At 48.7% G+C, this 10,816-nt stretch overlaps 1 protein-coding gene across 1 annotated transcript in view; it reads right to left on the bottom strand.

Moving 5' to 3' along the window:
• Positions 1 to 10,816, bottom strand: part of LOC129705407 (putative leucine-rich repeat-containing protein DDB_G0290503) — a 558,220-nt gene that overhangs the window by 443,090 nt on the left and 104,314 nt on the right. The window lies entirely within an intron of this gene.

The raw sequence follows: 10,816 nt of genomic DNA, 5'->3' as shown, positions 1-10,816 counted from the left end.
GGGGAGAGGGGGAGATGGAGTGGAGAGGGGGCGAGAGGAGAGGAGAGGGATGAGGAGAGGGAGAGATGGAGGAGGGGAGGGAGGATGCAGGAGAGGCAGAGGAGAGGAGGGGGCGAGAGAGGAGGAGAGGGAGAGAGCGGAGATGAGGAGAGAGGAGAGGAGGCGGAGAGGAGGAGTGAGAGGAGAGGGGAGGAGGGAGAGGAAGGAGGAGAGAGGGGGAGGGGAGGGGAGAGAGGGGAGACGAGAGAGAGGGAGGGAGGGAGGGAGGGAGGGAGAGGGAGAGGGAAGGGAGAGGACGGGGAGGAAGGAGATGGGAGAGGGAAGGGGAGAGGGAGGGAGGAGAGGGGAGAGGAGAGGAGAGGAGAGGAGAGAGAGAGAGGAGGGAGAGGGAGAGCGAGAGAGAGAGAGGGAGGAAGGGAGAGAGAGAGAGAGGAGAGGAGAGGGAGAGAGGGAGAGAGGAGGAGAGGAGGAGGGGGAGAGAGAGAGAGGGGAGAGAGAGGAGAGGAGGAGAGGAGAGAGAGGAGAGAGGGAGAGGGGAGGAGAGGAGAGGAGAGGGGGAGAGGGAGGAGAGGGAGAGGAGAGGGAGAGGAGGAGAGGAGAGGAGAGAGAGGAGAGGAGGAGAGAGAGAGGAGAGGAGAGGAGAGAGAGAGGGAGAGGAGAGAGGAGGAGAGAGGGAGGGGAGAGGAGAGGGGAAGGGGAGGAGGGGAGAAGAGGAGAGGAGAGAGAGGGGAGGAGAGAGAGAGAGGGGGGAGAGAGGAGGGGTGAGAGAGAGGAGGAGGGCTACGAGGGAAAGGGGGGAGAGAGAGGAGGGAGAGGGAGAGGGGAGAGGAGAGGAGAGGAGAGAGGAGGAAAGGAGAGAGGAGAGGAGAGGAGAGGAGAGGAGAAGAGAGGGGAGGAGAGGAGAGGAGAGAGAGAGGAGGGAGAGAGGAGGAGAGGGGAGGAGGGGAGGAGGGAGGAGAGGAAGGAGAGGAGAGGAGGGGGAGAGAGAGAGGGGAGAGGAGGAGGGGAGAGGAGAGGGAGGAGGGAGAGGAGGAGGAGAGGAGGAGGGAGAGGAGAGGAGGGAGAGAGAGGGAGAGGGGAGAGAGAGAAGAGAGAGAAGAGAGAGAAGAGAGAGGAGAGAGGAGGAGAGGAGAGGAGAGGAGAGGAGAGGAGAGGAGGGAGGAGGGGGGAGGAGAGGGGAGAGGGAGGAGGAGGAGAGGAGAGAGGGAGGAGAGAGGAGAGGAGAGGGGAGAGGAGAGGAGAAGAGTGGAGAGGAGAGGAGAGAGAGGAGAGGAGAGGAGAGGAGAGAGGAGAGAAGAGAGAGGGGGAAGGGAGAGAAGAGAGAGGGAGGAGAGGAGAGAAGGAGAGAGAGGAGAGGGGAGGGGAGGGGAGGAGAGGAGAGGAGAGGGGAGGAGAGAGGGAGAGAGGGAGGAGAGGAGAGAAGGAGGAGGGAGGTGGAGGGGAGGGGGTAGGGGGGGGTTGAGGGATGGAGGGAGAGAAGGGGAGAGAGGGGGAGAGGAGAGAGAGAGGGCGAGGAGAGAGAGAGAGAGAGAGGAGGGGAGAGAGAGAGAGAGAGAGAGAGGGGGGGGGAGAGAGGATTGAGAGAGAGGGGAGAAATGGAGAGGGGAAGGGAGAGGGATAGAGAGAGAGAGAGGGATGGAGAGATGGGAGAGGGAGAGAGAGGGGGAGAAGGAGAGAGAGAGGGAGAGAGAGAGAGGGAGGAGAGAGAGAGAGAGAGGGAGAGAGAGAGAAGGAGGGAGAGGAGAGAGAGGAGAGAAGGAGAGGGAGAGGAGAGGAGAGAGGGAGAGAGAGAGAAAGGAGAGAGGGAGGGGAGAGAGCGAGAGGGGAGGGAGAGGAGAGAGAGAGGGGAGGAGAGGGGAGAGAGAGAAGGAGAGAGGGGAGGAGGGAGAGAGGAGAGGGAGAGGGAGGAGGGGAGGGGGAGGAGAGGAGAGAGGGAGGAGAGGAGAGGAGAGGAGAGGGAGAGGAGAGGAGGAGAGAGAGGGGAGAGGAGAGGAGAGGAGAGAGAGAGGGAGGGGAGGGAGAGGAGGAGGAGAGAGGAGGAGGAGAGGGGAGGGAGAGGAGAGGGAGAGGGAGAAGAGGAGGGAGAGGAGAAGGGGAGAGGAGGAGAGGAGAGGGGGAGGAGGAGAGAGGAGGAGAGGGGAGGGAGGGGAGGAGGGAAGAGGAGAGAGGAGAGAGAGGGGGAGGAGGGGAAAGGAGGGGGAGGAGAGGAGGGGAGAGGAGAGGAGGAGAGGAGAGGAGAGGTGAGAGAGAGGAGAGGAGAGGGGAGGGAGAGGAATGAAGAGGGGAGGAGAGGAAAATGAGGGGTGGAGAGGAGATGAGTTAAGATGGCAGAGGGAGAGAGGAGAGGGGAGAGAGAAGAGGGGCGGAGAGGAGAAGGGAGGAGGGGAGTGGAGGAGAGGGGAGGAGAGGAGGAGGGAGGAGAGGAAGGGATGGAGGAGAGGGGAGAGGGGAGAGAGGAGGGGGGGAGAGGGAGAGGAGAGAGGAGAGGAGAAGAGAGGGAAGGGGAGGAGGAGAGGGAAGAGAGAGGGGAGGGGGAGGGAGAGGAGAGGAGGAGGGGAGAGGAGGGAGAGGAGAGAGAGAGAGAGGAAGGAGAGGGAGGGAGGAGAGAGAGGAGAGAGAGAAGAGAGGAGAGAGAGAGAGAAAGAGGAGAGGGGGGAGGAGAGGAGAGAGAGGAGAGGAGAGGGAGGAAGGAGGAGAGAGAGAGGAGAGGAGAGAGAGGGGAAGGAGAGCAGGGGGGAGGGGGAGGAGGGGGGAGGAGAGGGAGGGAGGGAGAGGGGAGAGAGAGGAGAGAGGGAAGGGAGAGGGAGGAGAGGAGGAGAGAGGAAGGAGGGAGGAAGGAGAGGGGGGAGGGGAAAGAGAGGGGAGGAAAGAGGGGGAGGGGGAGAGGAGAGAAAGAAGGGAGAAGAGGAGGGGGGAGGAGAGGAGAGAAGAGGGGAGAGGAGAGGGAGGGGAGAGGAGGGAGGATAGAGAAGGGAGAGGGAGGAGAGGGGGAGGAGGGGGAGGGGGAGGAGAGGGAGGAGGAGGAGGGGAGGAGAGGGAGGGGAGGGGAGGAGGAGAGAGAGAGGGGAGGAGAAGAGAAGAGAGCAAAGGAGAGAGAGAAGGAGAGATAGACAGAGAGGGAGAGAGAGAGAGAGAAGAGAGGGAGGAGGAGGAGGGGAGAGGAGAGGAGGGGAGGGAGAGAGGAAGAGAGGAAGAGGAGAGGAAGGAGAGAGGAGAGGAGGGAGAGGGAGGAGGGAGGAGGGAGAGAGAGGGGGGGAAGGAGGAGAGGAGAGGGAGGAGAAATAGAGAGGAGAAAGGGGAGAGAGGAGAGAGAGGAGAGGGGAGGAGGAGTGGAGAGAGGATAATAGAGAGGGAGGAGAGGGAGGGGAGGGAGCAGGAGGGACGATGTGGGGAAGGAGGAGAGGGGAGGAGAGGAGAGGAGTGAAGGAGGAGGGGTGGAGGAGAGGGAAGGAGGGAGGGAGGGAGAGAGAGGGAGGAGAGGGAGAGGAGAGGGAGGAGGGAAAAGAGAGGAGAGGAGAGGAGGAGAGGGAGAAAGAAGAGGGAGAGGAGAGGGAAGAGGAGAGGAGAGGAGGAAAGAAAGAGGAAGGAGGAGAGGAGAGGAGAGAGAAGAGGAGGGAGAGGGGAGGGGGGGAAGGGAGAGGAGGGAAGGAGGGGAGAGGAGGGAGGAGAGGGAGGAGAGGGGAGAGAGGGGGAGGAGAAGGGAGAGGAGGGGGGGGAGGGGGAGGGAGGAGAAAGGAAAGGAGAGGGGAGGAGAAGGAGAGAGGGACGGAAGGAGAGGAGGGGGAGGAGGAGGGGAGGGGAGAAGGAGGGGAGAGAGAGGAGGGGGGAGAGGGGAGGGGAGGGGAGGGAGAGAGGGAGGGATGAGGAGAGAGAAGGAGGGAGAGGGGAGGGAGGGGAGGGGAGAGGGGGGGGGAGGGGAGAGAGAGAGAGAGAGGGAGGAGAGAGAAACATAGAAACATAGAAATTAGGTGCAGGAGTAGGCCATTCGGCCCTTCGAGCCTGCAGCACCGCCATTCAATAAGAGCATGGCTGATCATCCAACTCAGTATCCCGTACCTGCCTTCTCTCCAGAGGGAGGAGAGAGAGAGAGAGAGAGAGGAGAGAGAGAAGGGAGAGGGGACAGAGAGGGGAGGGGGGAGGGAGGGGGGAAGAGAGGGAGAGGGAGGAGGAAAGGAGAGGGAGGGGAGAGAGAGGAGAGAGAGAGAGAGAGAGAGAGGAGGTGTGAGAACGGGCTCAGGGAGGGAGGAGGGCTGGGATAGGGAGGCCGGGAGACCGGGAGAACAGGAGTGAGAGCTTGGGCGGGAGAGAGGCAGGAATGAGGGAGGGTGGGAGCAGGAAGAGCGGGACAGAGGGTGGGAGAGGGAGAGAGGGTGGGAGATAGGGAGGAGAATTATTTGTGATAGGGAGGAGAGAGAATGATTCATGAGAGGGCGGGAGAGAGAGGCAAGGCAGGACAAAGAGGGGAAGAGAGATGGGAGGGAGAGAGGGGTGGGAGTGAAGGAAGTAGAGAGAGGGAGCGCGATGGAGAAGGGCAGGAGAGAGGGAGGGCAGGAGCGGAGACAGTGAGGAGGAGATAGGGAGAGGAGGATAATAAGGGCGGGTGAGAGTGAGAGGGCGGGAGGTGCAGGGCAGGAAAAAGGGAGGGCGAGGGATGGAGGGCAGGTGAGTGAGGGCAGGAAGTTGCAGAATTCAATATTGAAATGGCCAGGAATAGGTGCTGCTCCTGAAGCCTTGTCCATCCTCTCACTGACACACTGGTAGAAATATCCATGCTAGTGGGATGATGAGCGATGGAAGTGGGAAAGCAGGAAGCACGGGGTCCCCCACCTGGACTGAACATGGAGTGGTCACCCAAACAGTATATAGTTTCTCCAGCACAGTGAGAAAGTGATATAGTTTCTCCATCACAGTGATATAGTTTCTCCAGCACAGCACACGGGGACAACATACAAACTCCGTACAGACTGCACTCAAATCCCCGATCGAACCCGAGTCTCTGGCACTGTAAGGCAGCAACTCTCACTACTCTACCGTGCCGACCTCTTAATGCTAAAAGGATGAAGGAATACGGGGAGAAGAAAGGAAGAGGGTACTTAAATGGGTGATCAGCCACAATTGTGTTGAATGGTGGAGCATGTACGGCTTACTATTCTTTTTACCATTCTGTCTTAAACATTCAATGGACACACATTCTAAGATCACTACGTTCCACCAGTTCTCAATATCCTTCCACATTGTCAATATTCCTTTGCCTTCTTGTGCCACTCCAATATCCATTTTGCCAAGACAAGGCCATTGACATTCTCCTGAAGTCAAAAGCTTTGTCTCTTTCTTATTAAGCTCATGGACAATTTTTGTATCATTTGTGGTAGCACAATTGCACAGCGGTAAAGTTGCTGCCTTACAGCGCCAGGGACCCGGGTTCGATCCTGACTGAGGATGCTGTCTACGGAGTTTGTGCATTCTCCCCATGACCGCAATGGGTTTCACCGAGTGCTCCGGTTTCCTCTCACATTCCAAAAATGTACAGGTTTGTAGGTTAATTGGCTTTGGTAAAAATTGTCCCTAATGTTCAGGATAGTGTTAGTGTATGGGGATCACTGGTCAGCATGGACTTCGTAGGCCAAAAGGCCTGTTTCCACGCTGTATCTCGAAATTAAACTGATCTTTAAATTACTTTATTAGATGGCTACTTATATTCTGTTAATAGATCAGTAGATGTTGGAATATTGGTTGTGGGGTTTATGTAGTTCTAAAGGAGATGTTGCGTCCAAACCTACAGGGAAAGATCCCAAGCCAAGTTTCCCGCACCTGCTTGGGATTTGCACAGGAAGGTTACCATCAAAGAGCAGCAAGCTTCACAGACGATGTTGAAGCATGTTTCTATGTGAGTGGTCCACATGTGCGTGTTTGAAAATCACTGAAGTATACTTTGCCTGTGATTAGATGTACAGCGCACTTCCTCACGCATTGGCACATCTTAGACGCAGAACAAAATTAATGGATTCTCTACAATGTTAACAAAGTCCCTGGTTTTCACTTCAGTTTCATCTTTCATTGAAATTCTTCCACATGGTTCACAAAGCAAGGCACTTTGCAATTAGTTTCTAGACATATACTTTCACACTGACTTAGCATATAAGGAATGCTCTTGGATACAATTCTGTGTCAAAAAAATGTCTTCAAAGAGTGGATTTAGATTTAGATTTCCGCCTGAAATTAAACTTCGGAATTGTTTTTTTTTAATTTAAAGTTTTGTAAGGAAGAAGGCCTTTCACTTAAATATGCCTTTAATGACCTTAACATGCTGAAACATTTAATAACCAATGAAGCATTTTTGAAATGTAGTTAACAATTACTATGTTGCAGCTTTATAAGACATTGATCAGACTGCATTTAGAGGACTATGTGCAGTTCTTTCACCCTATTGAGGGAAGGTTGTGGAGGGTTTGGAAAGGGTGCAGGTTTACCAAAATGTTGCCTGGATTAGAGGAAGCGAGCTACGATGAGAGGTCAGACAAACTTGGATTGTTTTTTCTTGAGAATCGGAGGCTGAGAAGAGACCTGAATTACCTGGAACTTACTTGAGACGTATGTTACTTTGCTACTTGTCAGGTCAAGCCAGAGTGTAAAACAGGACTTTCTGCATCATTATGTAAGGAGATGCAAATGGAACTGGCAATGTACATTCATGAGTGAACATTCCCTCCCCTGACATCATGATGGAACCAATATTACGATTGAAGTGGCTGAAGATGATTGAGCCTGTTGACACTGCTCGGAAGTCATGATGCAAAAAGTCAACTTTAGCCATGTTGTTCAGTACATACCACATGAATCTATCTCCAACAATAATCGTAGACAATTGCTGGATTAATTGTAAGGAATTCTGCACCAAAAAATGGGAACCATCTCAATTTAATATAAGGTACACAAAAATGCTGGAGAAACTCAGCGGGTGCAGCAGCATCTATGGAGCGAAGGAAATAGGTAACCCTTCTTCAGTCTGCTGCACTCGCTGAGTTTCTCCAGCATTTTTGTGTACCTTCGATTTTCCAGCATCTGCAGTTCTTTCTTGATCAATTTAATATAACCTGACTATGATGTTCAACTGCTATTGTTTGTTAAAAGTGAAAATTAAACAGAACACTATTAAATATAGTTAAGCAATAAAAATAGATGGTGGAAGGATAATGTCTTCCCTGTTTTTAAATAACAATAATGATATTACTTAAAAATTGATAACTTAAATTATAGCATACTGATATGCCTTTTCAGCTATGTTGTGGAATTTTAAACAAAAAACTTCAAATGCACACTTTAAAAATCTGTAATATTTGCCATAACGTAAGTTTGTCTGATGTCTATTTAGTCCTGTTGTCCAACGCATTTACAATTATCATGTCTAACATTTCACAAAGCAAGGATCAATTAATTCCACATGGAAATCTCTTGCTATTCATTTAAAATAATCCTCCAGTATTGATGACAGGAAGTAAAATAAGTATTATTCAGTTGCGAAAAGCATAAGCTATTAAAGTCAGAAATACTCATGCAAAAATACTCTGCTGAAGCAATTTCTACATTGCATTGTAAATAGTATTTTATGTTTATCGTTACTGAATTAAGGTCATTCCTAAAAAAGGTGGATAGACATACATTACATGCATCTAACTCATAGAATTTGAGGGGAGGAAAGGATGATTTAGTGCAAAGCTCATTGCTTGCTCATGATTAAAATGATTCCAAAAAATGTTCAAGGATCAACTATTATTAAGTCATTAACTTCTCTTTTCAGCAACCTCAAATTTTACTAATTTCACATGCAGCAGGGAAAACTGCATACTTGTCAAATATTAATAAAATAATGTAGATACTGATTTTAAAGTAAAATTGATGAATTAAGAGTATTGTGTAGCACTAAATATGACAGACAAAAAAATCTTACATCATCCTTATGAATTATGATCTCAATTGGGTTATTGACTGTGGAATGAGGAGGAACAAAGCTTTCCTGCATTTGTGTAAATTTGAATGATTGAAAAATGTGATGTCAACCTAGTCAAATATTCTAATGACACCACCCTTCTTGAATCACAAATGAAGATACATTATTTAAACAAATTAGCAGAGGATTTATACCGATGTAAAAACATTTATCCCCTCATATGCAGTGGATGGAAACTTGGGGGAAACTACATATGAATTATTTTTTTTTTTTTAAACAGCTACAGGTAGCATTGTCATGAAGTGAACAGAAGACTTCAAACGTGCATTTGAATCAGAAGTAAAAATAAGAATGCAAAGTTGTGAGATGTTGCAAACCCAGAGATAATAGTGACTGAAGCCTTCATTTACCTCAACATCATCTCTCGTTCCCAAAACTAACCAACAAAAAGAATTGGATAGGAAGGAACTGCAGACGCTGGTCTACACCGAAGACAGACACAAAATGCTGGAGTAACTCAGCGGGACAGGCAGCATCTCTGGAGTAAAGGAAATGGGTGACTTTTCGGGTCGAGACCCTTCTTCAGAAGCACGTCATCCATTCTTTCTCTCCAGAGATGCTGCCTGTCCCACTGACTTACTTCAGCATTTTGTGTCTATCTTCAATAAACAGAATTGTTCAATATAACATGAAACTTGAGAGATGGAATTTGTATAATCAACAGATGTAAATGCAGAACAAAAGAACATTTAAAAAAAACGCATATCCAGTTTTATTATTAGTTGCCCTTTTTTTTACAAAAATCATGGGGGGTTTTTTAATTTCACATCAAGGTATGTAATAATGTGAAATCAGTGGATTATGTTAGACATGAAAGTGATCTCTTTCTTTTATTGCCAATGAACATTTTAAAAGTAAGTTTGTTGCAATGACTGAATTCTTCACATTCATGTAGTTTGCACTTTTAGAAAAAAAAATCTGATTTTATACCCCTGTTGTGAATGTGATCAAATAATTGTTTTGTTATAAAGTTTAGATTTAAATTGAACAAAAATGTTTAGTTTAGTTTAGTTTAGAGATACAGTGCTGAAACAGACCCTTCGGTACCGAGTCGGCTAAGACCAGCAATCCCCGCACACTGACACTATCTTACACACACTAGGGACAATTTTACTATTTTACCAAGCCAATTAGCCTGCAAACCTGTACGTATTTGGAGTGTATTGATGTACAATGTATTGATCCATTCTATATTTAGATTTTCTGTTGTCTTAACACAAACAATTATTCGCAAAATTATGCCAAATTTTAATTTTAAAATCGGCGATCCAATTTTGCAACTTATTGTAATAGTTTCAGGCAGAGCAGCCGAAGCTAAATTATGCTCTTCATTTACATGTTCTAGTCGTAGGATACATGCAAATGAAGGCTATTTGCATAATGGATTCCTGTCATTGCTTCAGCTCCTTTCTTTGCCTCCCATTCAGCGAGCTTTGATACCACAAACCAAGTTCTTTTTACGGAGAAAGGATTTTATATTGTACAACATGCCTCCGATTTGTAAAAGAAATTCCTTCAGTGACCATCTGAAATTATCGGAGTGAAGCAGGCACCAAGGCTCTGGGTTTTCTTTTTTTCCCCTTAATTGCAGGAAATAACTTTTCTTTAATGAGGTACTTTATTTAAATTAAGCACCTGAGCCAATTAGTCAGCTATGACCTTGTCTGAAAAAACAAGGTTAAGGAAGAGTAGTATTTAAAAAATTTAAAAGCCTCTCCCCTTTGCCTCATCTTTTCAAATGTTAGGTAAAGCGATATGCTGATAATTACTTAATCAAATATGACAGAGGGGACTAATTTACTGATTACAATAAAGCCCGAGGGGGTTATGACAAAAATTTCTCTACAACTTCATTCCAGCTTTTATTTAAATAGGCTTTGATTATTTATAACAAAATATCATTGCCAACATATTGTAGCAGATGAGACTGTAAAGCGTCGTCTCCCATCAGCTATAGTCCAATAAGCAGCCGGTCCTGTTCTGCTGCTGCTGCGGGTTCCCTGCGCCACAACACGGCAGTAATGCCAAGCTATTGGTGTGTTTACCCTTTGGGAATGTTAACTGTAATTCTTCAGCTTTTAAAATCAATTAACCCTTATGTTAATTAGTGTCAAGTCTATAGAAAGCAGCCGCAAATGGCAAGAGCTGGCACACTGCCATCCATTCACTGGCAGCGCCACAGCTCTCTTGATAACAGCGGGTATGTTAGGGCCCGTATGTACGTCTGTCAGAACTGTTGAGCCAAGGGAGATTATCCAGACCCCTACAGCAAACACGAAGTCATATCTGAAGGCGCAACTGGCAGGATTACCATGCGCTCCACTGTAAATCCTTCCTCAGAGGACATGTTTCAAGTTGAAAACAAGGATGTGTGCACTGTCTGTGTTTAATCATCTTTTGCTTGGCCGTGCAGAAGCGACTGCGGATACTTTCCCCCCTTCGAAGACAAAGCCGCCATGCCATCGACTGCCTCTTCGAAGGATGCCAGGAGATGAAAAAAAAAAACAGGAGCAACGACTTGGTGCCAGGGGCAATATGGCCAACTGTCAAAGCATGAGTCAGTGTTTTGTTCGACGTCGACCTGTGTTCTATTCAAGTTCGTTTACAAAAGCAACACCAACAGGAAAATACAAAAGGAACTATTTTGGAGTAATGCTTTCTTCCCGATGCCATGGGGAATGACAGAGAACCAAGCGTATTTGTCTGCGGGGTACTGGCACTTCACAGAGAAAAAACAAGGATTGAGCAAAAATTCTGCCTTGCACTTTACAAAAATGGGAATACAGGCAATGTTGGTGCGAACATCCT

Source organism: Leucoraja erinacea, chromosome 17 (genome assembly GCF_028641065.1).
Source record: "Leucoraja erinacea ecotype New England chromosome 17, Leri_hhj_1, whole genome shotgun sequence".
Lineage (NCBI taxonomy): Eukaryota > Metazoa > Chordata > Chondrichthyes > Rajiformes > Rajidae > Leucoraja > Leucoraja erinaceus.
Note: the sequence above shows the minus strand (reverse complement) of the source record. Positions and strands in the feature narration are given on the sequence as shown.